The 12936-nt window shown below is 49.1% G+C and overlaps 1 long non-coding RNA gene across 1 annotated transcript in view; it reads right to left on the bottom strand.

Moving 5' to 3' along the window:
• Positions 1-10606, bottom strand: part of LOC308221789 — a 49756-nt gene extending 39150 nt beyond the window's left edge. Inside the window, exons 1-2 of the long non-coding RNA XR_013956990.1 lie at positions 10505-10606; positions 6086-6233 (exon numbers count right to left, since the gene is read on the bottom strand). This is a non-coding gene — a long non-coding RNA (uncharacterized lncRNA). The remainder of the gene's footprint in view (positions 1-6085; positions 6234-10504) is intronic.
• Positions 10607-12936: the final 2330 nt, after the last annotated feature.

Genomic DNA, 12936 nt, shown 5'->3' with positions numbered 1-12936 from the left:
TTGTGCCAACGCTGTTCTCACTGTGGAGGACGCAGTGGGCTGGCTGCCTGGTTGTGCCCTGGCCTGGCAGCTCCTGGGAAGGACCCTGGGCTCCTGCTCTTCTCCAGAACAATGCATGCGGTCAGCACTGGCATTTGCCAGTGGCTCTTGCCACGTCTGTCAGGATGATTCGCATGGCCCGGGGCTGCCCTCCCAAAGCCAGCACCTGCAGCCACAAACCCTATTTCTCTCCTTGTCTACAGGAAGCAGCCCTGATTCATTCATTCAGCTCATATTGATCCTCTTTTCTTTATTTTTATGAGAAATGAATTGCGAGGAGCTTTTGCTCTGTTTAAACTTGAGAAGATACTGTTCAAGGACTTGCTGTGATGTTTCTCTATTTGACAGCTTTATTGGGTAATAGCCACTGATGGTATATGTGTGCACAGACAGTCAGACCTTTTATACTATGTGTGTTCCCATAAAAATGATTGGTTCCAAGGTATTATTTGAGCATTGTTGTGATTGCACCACGGGACCAAGCAGCCTAAAAGGCAGATGTGAACTGAAGGCAGATTAGTAAGCATTGATCCCCCCTGTCCTCTGTGCCCCAGCAGGAGGAGCCAGGCTGCTGCTATCTGCCTGCTAAAGACAGACAGCAAGGAAGGGGAAAGCACGGCTCTGCTGAAGTTCAGTCAGCAAATAATATCCAGCTGCCTCAGCTGCCCTCGAGAATGGCCATTCTGGGTTTCCCTGCTGCCTAAAACCAAGCTGGAGGGGTCGATTTGTGCCTGAGGAGCCAAGCATGGCTCGTCTGCCACCTGAGGCACGTTCTGCCCATGACAGTGTCCCTGGCACAAGTCACAGAAGTATCCAGGCAGACAGTGCTGGAGCTGTTCTTCAGCAGGGAAACAACCAGAGCTCAGCACCACCCAGGGCCTCAGGAAGCTCTTCTCTTCCCTGGCCCTCCCGAGGCAGTGGTGGAGCAGTCTGAGTGCTGCTGCATGAGCGCAGCCACCACACAGCAGCCAGCTCTGCTGGTGGCGTGGCCGGATGGGGCAGTCACTGCACAGCTTGCTGGAGGGGTTTCAACCCTACTGTGCCTACAGCAACAGCCTCCCTTAAAAGCAAGACTGAAGGCATACTTGATGCTGCTAGCATCCGACTACTCTAATTCCAAGACAGAAACTGTGCTTTTGTGAATTTATAAGCCAGTGCCATTAACTGCCATTAGCTAGTTCTCACACATTATTGCAACTGGGCTTTCAGACAATTTGTAGTTTTGATTGCTTATTTTCTTGTCAGTGCTTTCAGAAGTCCATCCAGCCAAAAGTGGAAATGTTTAAATGTTATGCCAGGGATGGCTGGCTCCCTTTGGCCCTGGGAAGTGAAGGCAATGAGGAAGAGTCACTATTTCAAAAACAAAGAACAGATGTTCCACATATTAAGGAGCTAAGTGTCATTCCAGGGACTCGTGCGAATGGCACGCTCACTTACAAACAGTAGCTGTTCCAACAAGGTCATTTATGCTTTAATGTAATCAGTTATGCCAGTATTGATAAAGAAGAAAATAACTACAACCTGGCAACGAAGCATCATTACATTATAAGCAATACTATCTCCTTGAGTTCAAGCGTCCTCAAAAATCCCAGTAGAGGCCAGTTCATACACAAGACAAGAGTGTTCCTTCCTTTTCTGTGCTGCAGGACAAAAGGGGAGGGGGTGTCTGTTGAACCCAAGATCCCAGTAAGAAACCAGAAGCACGTCTGACAGACGGACAGCTCGGAACCCCCTCGCTCCCACACAGGCACAGCCAAGCCCCGTCACACACCTCATCTGTTCCCCCTGCGCAGCGACCCATCTTATTCCTCACTGGAACGAAGCTGCTTTCAGTGTGAGAGCACCAAATCAAAGTTTAATTGTGTTGTCCTCCAGAGCTTTATGCCATCTTTTACAGAAGCTTTTTCAGACACGAAGAACTATCACTGACTGGCTTAAAAAGGAAATAATTGACTGACAGCTAAAAAAAACCCACCTTCTAAGGACAATAGCATTTGTCAGTCTGGTATTTCTCATCTGAAGACAAAATGCATTTTATCAACACCCTGAAATTATTTTGTCAACAAAATTCATTTTGTAGCATTCCCTTCACCTGTCAGGCTGACAGAATGCTCTGGAATGGTTTAAACCCCATTTTGCTAACACAATTAACTCAGTTCTGCCTTGCCATGGCACGAGCCAGGAGGTGCTGCAGCACTCGCAATGGAAGCGCTGAGGCGCAGCCGCAGGACTGCACCAGCCCTGATGAGAGCAGCGAGCAACCAGCCACATGGAGACAAGAGTCCTGCTGGGTAATTCCTGCCTTCACAAGTTACTTAATCTCACTGAGACCGTTATGAAACCATAAATGAGAGCTGATTGACAGATATGCCAATTTATACTGAATGCTAACAAATGCTGGTAACTGTTATTCCCAGAAACAAAAGCTCCATCAAAGCTCTCTTTAACCTTGTTTCTACATCTTTTACCAGTTCCTGTCACCAGCCTCCATCTCAAAACGCAAACTCAGGGTGTGAGTGGCTGCCTGGCACCTTGGTTTCATTTTCTAGTCTTCCACAATGCACTTTCTGACTTCCCGAATGTGGCTTCAGGCTGGAGCAGGGAAAAACTGGAGCAGGTGGATGTGCCTGAAGCTGTGACCCCGTGGAGAGCCCATGCTGGAGCAGGAACCGTGGCCACAGAGAACCCAAGCTGGAGCAGTCTGTTTCCAAAGGACTGTCTCCTATGAGAGGGACCCCATGCTGGAGCAGGGAAGGGCATGAGGGTGAAGGAACAGCAGAACAAAGCGTAAAGAACTGAGCACAACCCCCATTCCCTGTCCCCCTGCATCACTGAGGGAGGAAGCAGAGGAGCTGGGAGTGAAAGAGTGAAGTGAGGCTGGGAGGAAGGGAGGGCAGAGGCAAGGTGTTTGGTTTTGTCACTATCCTGTTCTAGTTTACTTTGTAACACAGTAAATGAATCTCTTTTGCCTGTGATGGTAACTGTGGGTGACCCCCCTGTCCTCACCTTCACTGGGGAGCTTTTTCACCTCACTTTCCCCCAGTCTTCCAGAAAGGGTGGAGCGAGAGCAGCTTGGTCGGCGCCTGACAGCAGCCAGGGTTAACCCACCACATCCGTTAATGGCTGAGCTGGAAAACAAGAGCCCCAACCCAATGGGTACCGCTGCCTCCTCCTACCTCTGTGCTACCTACCTGTGCTGCGTGCCCGAGAACCCGGACCTTCAATGCCCATCTTCTGTCATGGAGTTAAAATCTGGCCCATCCCTTCCCTGTTCTGCCTTGTGCTGGGGTTTGTACCACTGCCACACAGCCCCTTTCTCATTCCCATCCTCCTTCTGCTTCCCATGGTGCCGAGGCCTTTACACTCACATGACTTAAACAGACCTGCTCCTGCTGGGCCCTTTTTTGACACTGAATCATTAATTCATTAATCTGTTTTTCATATTTCTAAATCGAGACAGACATGACCGGTGTGGATGATCAATACTGCATTCTCTCATTCCTCTCAGTTCCCATCATTTTAGAATCTACCCTGCTTTTAATCTTAGGTCTTTTTAATAGGAATTGGCTTTACGAAGAATTTGACACTTCATTATGGCAGCCCCATGCTAATAGATTTAATAATTCATATCTGCATTGGTCACTTTTAACTGGTAATACACATTCTGGGGCTGCTTCATGACTGTGTTCTTGCAGTAACAGCTCTGGCCTTCCCCAGTGATCTCCCATTGCACTACCAACACACAGGGACTGCATCTGTCAAGACTCCACCTGTGTTTTCGGGGAGTACAGGTCACCCCAGACTGCACCACGGGCTCTGCAGTGTAACAAGCTCTTCTGGTCCCACAGGAAGACGAAGGCAGTGAAGCAGAGGTGGCACACGGAGCTGTTGCACTCAGCAGAGATTTCTGCCAAGAGGAAGCAGCACCCACCTCCCTGCACTGAAGGGCATGTGCCTTCCTGCAGCACGACACCGTGGTGGGGTGACCTTGGCTGGCCACCAGGTGCCCACCCAGCCGCTCCATTACTCCCCCTTCCCAACGTGTACAGAAGGAGAAAATACAACAAAAGGATTCTCGATGGAGATAAGGAGAGGGCCAGGGGATGGGCACAGGGCCAGGGGATGGGCACAGGGCCAGGGGACGGGCACAGAGACACGGCTCAGCAGTTACCATCACAGGCAAACAGATTTGGCCTGGGGAAATTAATTTAATTTATTGCAATCAAATCAGCGTAAGATAATGAGAAATAACAAAAAATCTGAAACCATCTTCCCCAGCCTTCCCTTCCTGGGCTCACTTCACCACCACCTCTCCACCTTCTCCCCCTGAGCAGCGCAGGGGGATGGCGAATGGGGGTTGCAATCAGTCCATCACACGTTGTCCCTGAGGCTCCTTCTTTCTCACACTCCTCCCCTGCTCCTGCATGGAGCCCCTCCCATGGGAGACAGCCCTGCACAAGCTTCTCCAATAGGGGTCCTTCCCATGGGCTGCAGTTCTTCCAGCGTGGGGTCCCTCAGGAGCAGACTGCTCCAGCGCGGTCTTGCCAAAAAACCCGTTCCAGTGTGGGCCCCTCTCCATGGGTCCCCAGTCCTATGAGAAGCCTGCTCCAGTGCAGGCTCTCCAAGGAGTCACAGGCACATCCCCTGCTCTCATGTGGGATCCTCCCCAGGCTGCAGGTGGGTATTTGCTCCGCCATGGACTTCCATGGGCTGCAGGGGCACAGCCTGCATCGCCACGGGCTGCACCACAGGCTGCAGAGGAATCTTATACAGCTCCTGGAGCACCTCCTCCCCTCCTTCCTCAGTGACCTTGGTGTCTGCAGGGTTTCTCTCACATTTTCTCACTCTTCTCTCCTGTCTGTTATTGCACAGTTTTTACCCTTTCTTAAATGAGTTATCACAGAGGCACTATCACCATCCCCTATGAGCTCAGCTTTGTAAAGGGCAGGTTCGTATCAGAGCTGGCTGGAACTGGCTCTGTCCAACATGGGGGCAGCTTCTGGCATTTTCTCACTGAAGCCACTCTCACACACCCCCACTACCAAACCTTGCCACATAAGCCCAATACAGACACCGACAAAGCAACACAGCCCAAGCCATCTGCTCCTTCTGATCCCTGCACCTTTCCCAGCAGATGGAGGACAGTATGGGACCTACCAGGTAAGCAAAAGGTCTGAGAATGGATCATACAAGTGCCTTTAACTGATACGGACACCTCTGGCACAAGCTCCCTTGTCAACTAACCCCAGCAAGTATTTATTAATGAAACTCTCCTGATTTTTGATTCATTTGATTGTTAAAGCTTGTGGAACTCGTACTGTTATTACTCATTGTTATTAATGTTCACAGCTCAGCCTCTCTCTTTCCAATATGCTCCACAGAGGAAATCGAAGGCTGAAGCCAATCGTTACAGTAAATGACTGATGGAGCCGCTTGAGGATAGGAGTAAGCTGCAGCTCTGGGACTGCTGCAGGTTATTGGGAGTAAGTTAATCTTCACACACAAGGACTGCAAGATAAGAGGCTGTTTCAGGTGGGTTCTGAGCACTGCTTCCTCAGTCAGGTCATCAATGAGCATCACCCTAACAAAGCTGTCTGTGCACAGGACCTGTGATCAAGGCCGTATTTTGATCTATGTGCAGAAACAGGTCTGAGTTCAGCAGGAGCATGGCCCCTGCTGGGCAGGTTTGACACAAATACTCAGACAGATGCTACAGGCAACTCAGCACAGCCTGGCAGAAAGCACGTCTCCATGCCTGCACATACTGAAGGAAAGCAGAGCAATCCTTGGAAAGTTTCACCCTCTCCACCTCTCTGCAACTGCTCATTCCTCAGAAAAGGCCAAGGACAACACCACAGGGCACAGCAGGTAGACCTCCAGCGTGCAACACCCAAATGTGTATGGAGGGGAACAGCACGCTGCTTGCTTCACTCTGCCCCTTCTCCAAGCCTTCTCTACCCTTCCACAGCCTCTTTGCTACACAGCATTTGCCAGTTCTTGCACCACATATGAACTCCCCAAGCCAGAATGGTGGTAGTGCTCCTACCTGTCTGGTAGAGGAGATGCTTCTAAATCCTCAGTAGCGCTGTTACACCACCTTTCCAGAGCAATGTATTTGTTCATGTTGTATCTTCTGAGTCTACAGAGCCGCCACATACCATATTCAACCTATTATTCATCTCAAACAGAGAATTCTGCAAAGCAAGAAGAAATAAAAGAGAGCTTAATACAGCTTTACTAAAATGGAATTTGCCAAAGACTCACAGAAAAATGGATTTAATTAGGGCTGGTAATGGGGAACAGTTTGTTCCCATGATTTAAAGCAGAAGTTAGATAGAGTCTATAATTTCAACATTTTAAATTATATATAGGGGGTTATTTCTCATTTCTACCTTAATTATAAAAATCTATCTTTATGAATCACAATTTTGAGGCACATAAAGCAAAGGCAGCAAAAGTGATGTTTTAGTTAAAACTTTTAAGAGCTCACAAAAGAAGCAACAGGCACTTCAATATGGATAACACAGGCTTGCCATAGCAAATAAGAGTTGCAGGCAGTCCTCTGGGTGCCACTTATGGACACCACCACAAAGTTAACCTTTTACTTGGGAAAAGGTGTGTAAAGGAAGGTGTGTTCTCTTACAGGAGATGAAACTGGGTCGATTTTGTGCAATAATGGGAGTGTCCTGCATTGAATTTTGCAGCTAAGCAGTCCAATAGGCTTGCAGGCATTGCTGGCCTAATGTGCTCCAGTTGGTAACCCCATGATCTAGAAACCTCTGCTACCCCTTCTTATGCTGATGACTGTCAGAACCTCTGAACTGCCTAACATGGTTTCTCCAGACAAAAGGGCCACTGAACGGTGTCAGAGCCGCTCCTCCCGAGCCTCCTCTGGAGCCTCTGATTTCATTTAAAACTAACAAATGTCGCTTTCAAGAAATTCCTCCTGGGGGCTGGCTCTGACCTAAGTAAATGAGTCACAGCCTTGTACAGCACTGATTAATGTAGGAACAAATAACCCAGGCGAGTGACGAGCCCACCGGGCCCAGCCACTCTCCTGCGGCACATCCTGCACCCACCAGAATGCACGTTAATATTGCACCTTGGCTCAGAACAGAATCAATGAGTGAAGTTCAAATGTGGCACATTTCCTATTTCCCTGACAGCTTATTTCATGGATCACAGGGACCAAAGTACAGCTGCTTATTCAACAGAGGAAAGAATGAATCAATTTTCATTCCTTAATATACTGTGTGACCTATTCTCTGATGCTCTATCCTTTACAATGGCTCCAGTCTTTTCAAGGCCCTCAATTTGGTCAGATAGAGAAAATTCAGAATAGTGACAAAATGCCCTGGCCCAAGCCTGCTTCGACTGACCAACCACTCTGCCCAGAATAGCTGCACATGAGAGATACCACGTCACTCCGCCTGAATTACACAAACTGTGATCCCATGTAATTAGAAAGGAGCCGACCTCCTGGAAGATTTCTGTGACTTTTTGCTCCAAGCGCCTCCTGGAAGGTGCTGGACACCACAAAGCAGGTGTTTTGCTGGGGAATCCTGCTCCTGCCTGCTCCCCCCTGCCTGCACCAGGAGCTCAGCCTGTGCTGCCGCTCAGAATCGGACACAGGGAGCTCACAGGAGCTCAGGCAATGTACCATAACTCAGGGCCCGGTGCACAAACACAGTGAGTGCCACCTCCCCACCCATGGTCCCCAACACCACGCCACGCTGAGCAGTGAGACCAAAGCCCTATTGCTCTGCTCACCCAGCAGTCTCTCTGAAGCTAGCAGATAATGATAGCAGGTCTTTAGGCACTGATAATTTGGGCAGAATTAATACACTGAGATGCATCATTTTGCAATTTCAGTGTGAAGATCATTTTTTCATTTAGAAATATCCCCAGGTATTGGGGATATTAACTATCCTCTGCATGCCTTGTGTTTGTCTTGCCTTATTTATCCCTAGTTCACAGGTAATACTCACGTTGTCTTTGTCACTGATAACTTGGTTTCATTCTGGGCCTTTTTACTGTGACATTTTTCAAAGCAGGAAGGTGAGGCTCTGCACAGAAGAGCAGAGCACAGGGGTGAGGCTGAGCCCTGGGGCTGCCATGGCCACCCCGGAGCCACTGGCAATGAGACAAGGGACATCTGAAGAGCCAGCAACCTGAAGAACTAAACACTGTGTGAACGGGCAAGTTGGGACAGGAAGCATCCTGGGACCTCCACAGGCAAATGGGATTTCTGGTTCTCCTTTCTCAAGCTCTCCTTCTGCCCGGGATGAAGGTGAGACCCCATGTGGCTTGCCTGGCCTTAAGACATGAAGGTAATGAATCATGCCTTATCAGAATATTATCCAGATGAAACAGACGTATCATGGCCAGCTTTATTTGCTTTTGTCTTTACATATCCAGTAGTTCGACCCTAGGGCTTTCAAAGCATGTGGATTTAACAAATATCAGTACTTCAGGGCCCACGAGCAGACAAACCGTTTTTCCAGTTCATAAAATGAATCTGCAAAGAGTGTGGGCCACTAAACAGCTGCAACAAATGTTCTAGTCCAGACCAGTGCCTCTGCAGCTAAGAGCTGCAGCAGAGGCTGCTGCTCCTGAGAGATTAATTCTCCTTTTTCATTTCTCCTCAGTGGTGGGAACGCAACAGGAACCACGTAGCTGGCATGAAAGGGTCTCCCCTCCTCACTAAAGACAGGTTCCCCCCACACCAGCCTGCAGACTTGTGGCTATCTTCACCTTCTCCGTATAAGATCAACTTTTCCTTCCCAGTTTTATCAGACTTATCCCTGTCATCAGCCATGCGTCTCCTGAGAAGAGCAGCTGCTCATGAGCTGGCTGCTACCAGTGCTCTGTTCATTGTGGCACTGTCCCGGTGCTCTTCTCACGCAGCCAGGGTTGTGCTGCATCAGAACAAGGCACCTGAACTTCCCAGTGATGGAGTTTTGGCAGACAGCTCTGGAGGACAGCAATGAGGGATGGAGGCTGAGCAGCCAGCAGCTGAGGTTCACCTGATTAGCTCTGGGTGCAGGAGCAAGCACTGTGTGTGCAGTGCTGGGCACATACTGCCATACGGGTTGGTGTGCTGCATCCCTGTCACGAGCACCCATAGCTCTCAGAGAAGATGCCAAAACTGCCCACTATGCTCTGCCAAAGTAGCGTTCAAAATTGAGTTTTAACAAGACCTTTTCCCTTCAAACAATGTACAGATTAATAGTCAGCAGCATTTGAAAAATGGCCTTAATCCCTGTCTGCACAGGGAGTTTGTTCCCAGTGCAATGTGCCATATTATGACAACGATATATTCTTCAAGTGAGTGAAAACTAATGAATAACTAACACTCTGACAGTCTTGCTGTTACTGAATGCTTAGGAGTTGGGTAAAACTGACAGTGTAAGATGAATATGGCACTAAGATGAGATGTTACTTTGCATGGCTGGTCAGGGGAATCCAAACTTAATGGACATTACAAATGGGTTAATCCTAAAGGCTGGATTTGATCCTAAGCCATAGCTGCTCTCCAAGCAAACAGGGAAGGCTTAATCACTTGGGCAACTGAGCCCCAGGCAGCAGTGCCATTCATGAAGGGAGCATTGGGAGCATGGTCCTGGGAGCAAGGATGCGAGTTTGCCTGCTGCCTTTGCCTCCCTGAGAGCAGGCAGAGCCCCTGCCTGCCCGTGAAGGCCCAGCAGAGCTCAGGCAGACTTTTTGTACTCCCCTGCAGATGCAGGCAGGGAGGCAGGACTGTCCCTGGCAGGAGGGATCCCCAGAGCACACCGAACATGCACTGGAATCGCGAGATGCCAGTGATATCATTCAAGCTGCAAGAGGACGGGCAGTATGATCCCAGAATTGAATGTGGCTGTTTGCTCAGAACACTGTGGAGCCCCACAGTATTCATGGGTTTCAAGAGGCTTCAGAGACATGCCTGCACAAGAGCCTCACCTGCCAGTTCAGTGCAATGGTCAGACACAACCACTGCTCTAGGACTGTGAGCAGGACCTCTGAGGACTGCAGGCAAATAATTCCGTAATCCATGCCCTGTCTGCTATGGGTTTTCACAAGCATCTCCTAATGGCTGTGGAAAAAAAAGCCCCAAGCTAGCCAGCCCCCCATGCCACACTGAGCTTCCTCTCAGACCTTCTCCATGGTGGTGCTAGGGGTCTTGTCACTGCCAGCACCCCCTGCAGCATTCCCCATGCTCAGCAGAGGATCATGGTCAAGTGGAGATCTCCTGTGTCTGGGTTAGCTCTGCCCATACCCGGTGTAAGACAAACTACAGTGTGGTGCGCTCCCTCCTACGCCTGGCTTGCAGCAGCAGGCATGTATCATGCATTCCTTAAGACCTGACATGGCTGCATCTTGCTTCCACCCTCATTCCCTTCAGTTTAAATTCAATCAAGGACAGATCTCCATCCTCAGCAGACACAGAGCAGGTCCCAGTGTGTACCTGTTTCCAGGAGCAGAGGCTTCAGATGATGACAGCCTTGCAGCGCGTGAGCCTGGCAAAATCGCGATCACCCTGATGTCAGGATGGTCCCTGAGCTTCTTACCCCAAGCACAAACCAGGAGGAGCCAGCTCCTGTAATTAAAAAGTTGAGCCATATCAGAGGAAAACTAATCAGCTTGTTGGATGCCAGCAAATTAAATATTAATCTAACAATTGTGAACACAAAAATGTTCATCTTCAGATATTTTCTGGAACAAGTGTCAAAATCAGAGTGGAACCAAAGCTTTACTCATTTTCCATTATCAACTTAAATAAAAACACTCAGAAAAATGGGCAATGACTAGCAGAAGCCACTCAGCACAGATAATTACAGTGTAAGTTTAGGCAGCTAATCACTCCTAGAATATGCTTCAGATCAAGATAACTCTGACTGGCTTGTTTCCCTGCTTTGTTAAATCAGACACTCAGCTCTGCCTGATGGGGATGAGGTTTCCAGAGTCAGCATCTTTAAATAACAAAAGGGCTGTCTGGCAGGCATAGAAGTCACCCTGCCACCCAGCAGCAGGATGGATAGGAGGCCTCTGCTCTAGAAAAGCAAAGCAGAAAGAGGCAGGGACACTGTGGAAGCAATGCTGGGAGATGGGACAGGCAGTGGCAGGCAAGAGCAGGGAGAGGGGAGGAATGCAGGGCAGGTGTGGGAGCAGAAGCACAGGAAACCATAGGCAAGGACATGCTGCAGAACCAAGGCACCGCTGCAGCTGCAGCAGCAGGAAGGGCCAGTGCTGCAGGAGCCTCCCCCTGCCGGGCAGCAGCTCTGGCCTTGACAGTGCTCAGAGGAAGAGCTGCCCACGGGGCAGCCCCACACACCTCGCCCCCCTGCCTGGGGCTCCTGGTGTCCCACTGCAGCACTGCCGCACCCCAGCCAAGCCTTGCTGCAGAAGGCCGGCAATGTGGTGCGGAGATGACACGCTGAAACCAACAGGTTCTCTTCCAAGAGAATCCACTTCTTTGGAGTTTGGGCAACAGGTGATGTTCCACAACCCTTTCTCTGGCATGCCAGGCCCAACCTTCCAGTGGGTGCCAGCCCACATGCTTTACATTTCAGTTTCAATGAGGGCCTGACATTGCTCGAGTGGTGAGCAGCACTGGGCAGATGCACGCCCCCAGGGATGGAGAGAGGAGCATCCACCTGGGACAGAACACACTCAGCTGCAGCCTGGGTAATTCTGCACTGCCCAGTGTCTGACCGCTGCATTCGCTTTACCAAGAACAGATAAAATGAACTCCCTTCTAAAGCTCCAGTGGATCACCCTTATGTTCTCAATCACTAATTTACAGGGGCTTTTGCCTGGAACTAGGGCAAGAATTATCTTTATAGCGGCATTCATGGACATTCTTTCTTCTGCTTAATTATTAACCTTGCTGTAGTAAATAAAGGGTGTTTATGAATTCCATCAATCACTACAAACCTTTTGCATGTAAAGCACGGAGACATTTGTAATGAAGAAGCAGCATTCGCTTTTGCTTTATTTAAAGCAATGAATAAATACAGTCTGTGGATGCTCTCGTGCAGTTTCTTAAACCCGAAAGCCTGCCAGCAGCTCTGCCTGACTTCCTCTCTGCTTCACCGCAACAGCCTAAGAGTGGACTGGAATACACGGGGACTTTAAAGAGCTCGGACGCCCTTCAGTGATACAGGTTTCAGAGATGGCAGAAGCTCTGTCAGTTAACGCAGTGCTTGATGTTCTCTTTTGGAGCCAATGTCTGCCCATGTCCGCTGTGCATCAGCCAGACTCCAGCCATCTCAGCAGCCCTTCTCTAGTCTCACTGATGGGCTGTGTTCTGCGGAATGCTGGGTTGAGCTATTTCTTGTCCTTAAGATCCCCAACAGACAGAATGCACAGGGGAAGTGCCAGCCACTGAATTATTCAGTGTAGTCCCAAGATTGGCCTCACCATTGAAAATGCATCTCTCGAGAGACACACAAACTAAAGCCGTAGCTTTACACATCCCGAGACACCTCTCCCAGATATTTATACATGCTATTGCTAAACAGGCATTGCCAGGGTTTCTTCTTCTCATCCACTTTGACCCTGACAAACAGAAGTTTCCCTGAACCAGACATGTTCTCTTCTGTTTCCCAAATAATCATGAATCTTTTCTCCCTCTTGATTTAAGTGAACCATGATCTTTAGTTACGTGCTGCTTTGGATCCTGGGGGCTCAGCACAAGCAACTGGAAGAGGAACCAGTAAATTATTTTAGCTGAGCAGCACAAACAAGTGAGAGCTTTTGAGGACATCAAATGAAAATGACCGTGCTCTCATTCTGGAAGGAGCTGTGGTATTAGAAAGCATAAAACCTACACTCTTCAGATTCCAGTAGGCTTATGTCATATTAATTATTTATCAAGATGTTTTCTTAAAGTAGTGT

The sequence above is a fragment of the Psittacula echo genome (assembly GCF_963264785.1).
Source record: "Psittacula echo genome assembly, chromosome: 5".
In the NCBI taxonomy this organism is placed as follows: domain Eukaryota; kingdom Metazoa; phylum Chordata; class Aves; order Psittaciformes; family Psittacidae; genus Psittacula; species Psittacula echo.
The sequence above is the reverse complement of the archived record's forward strand: the minus strand, read 5'-3'. Positions and strand labels throughout refer to the sequence as shown.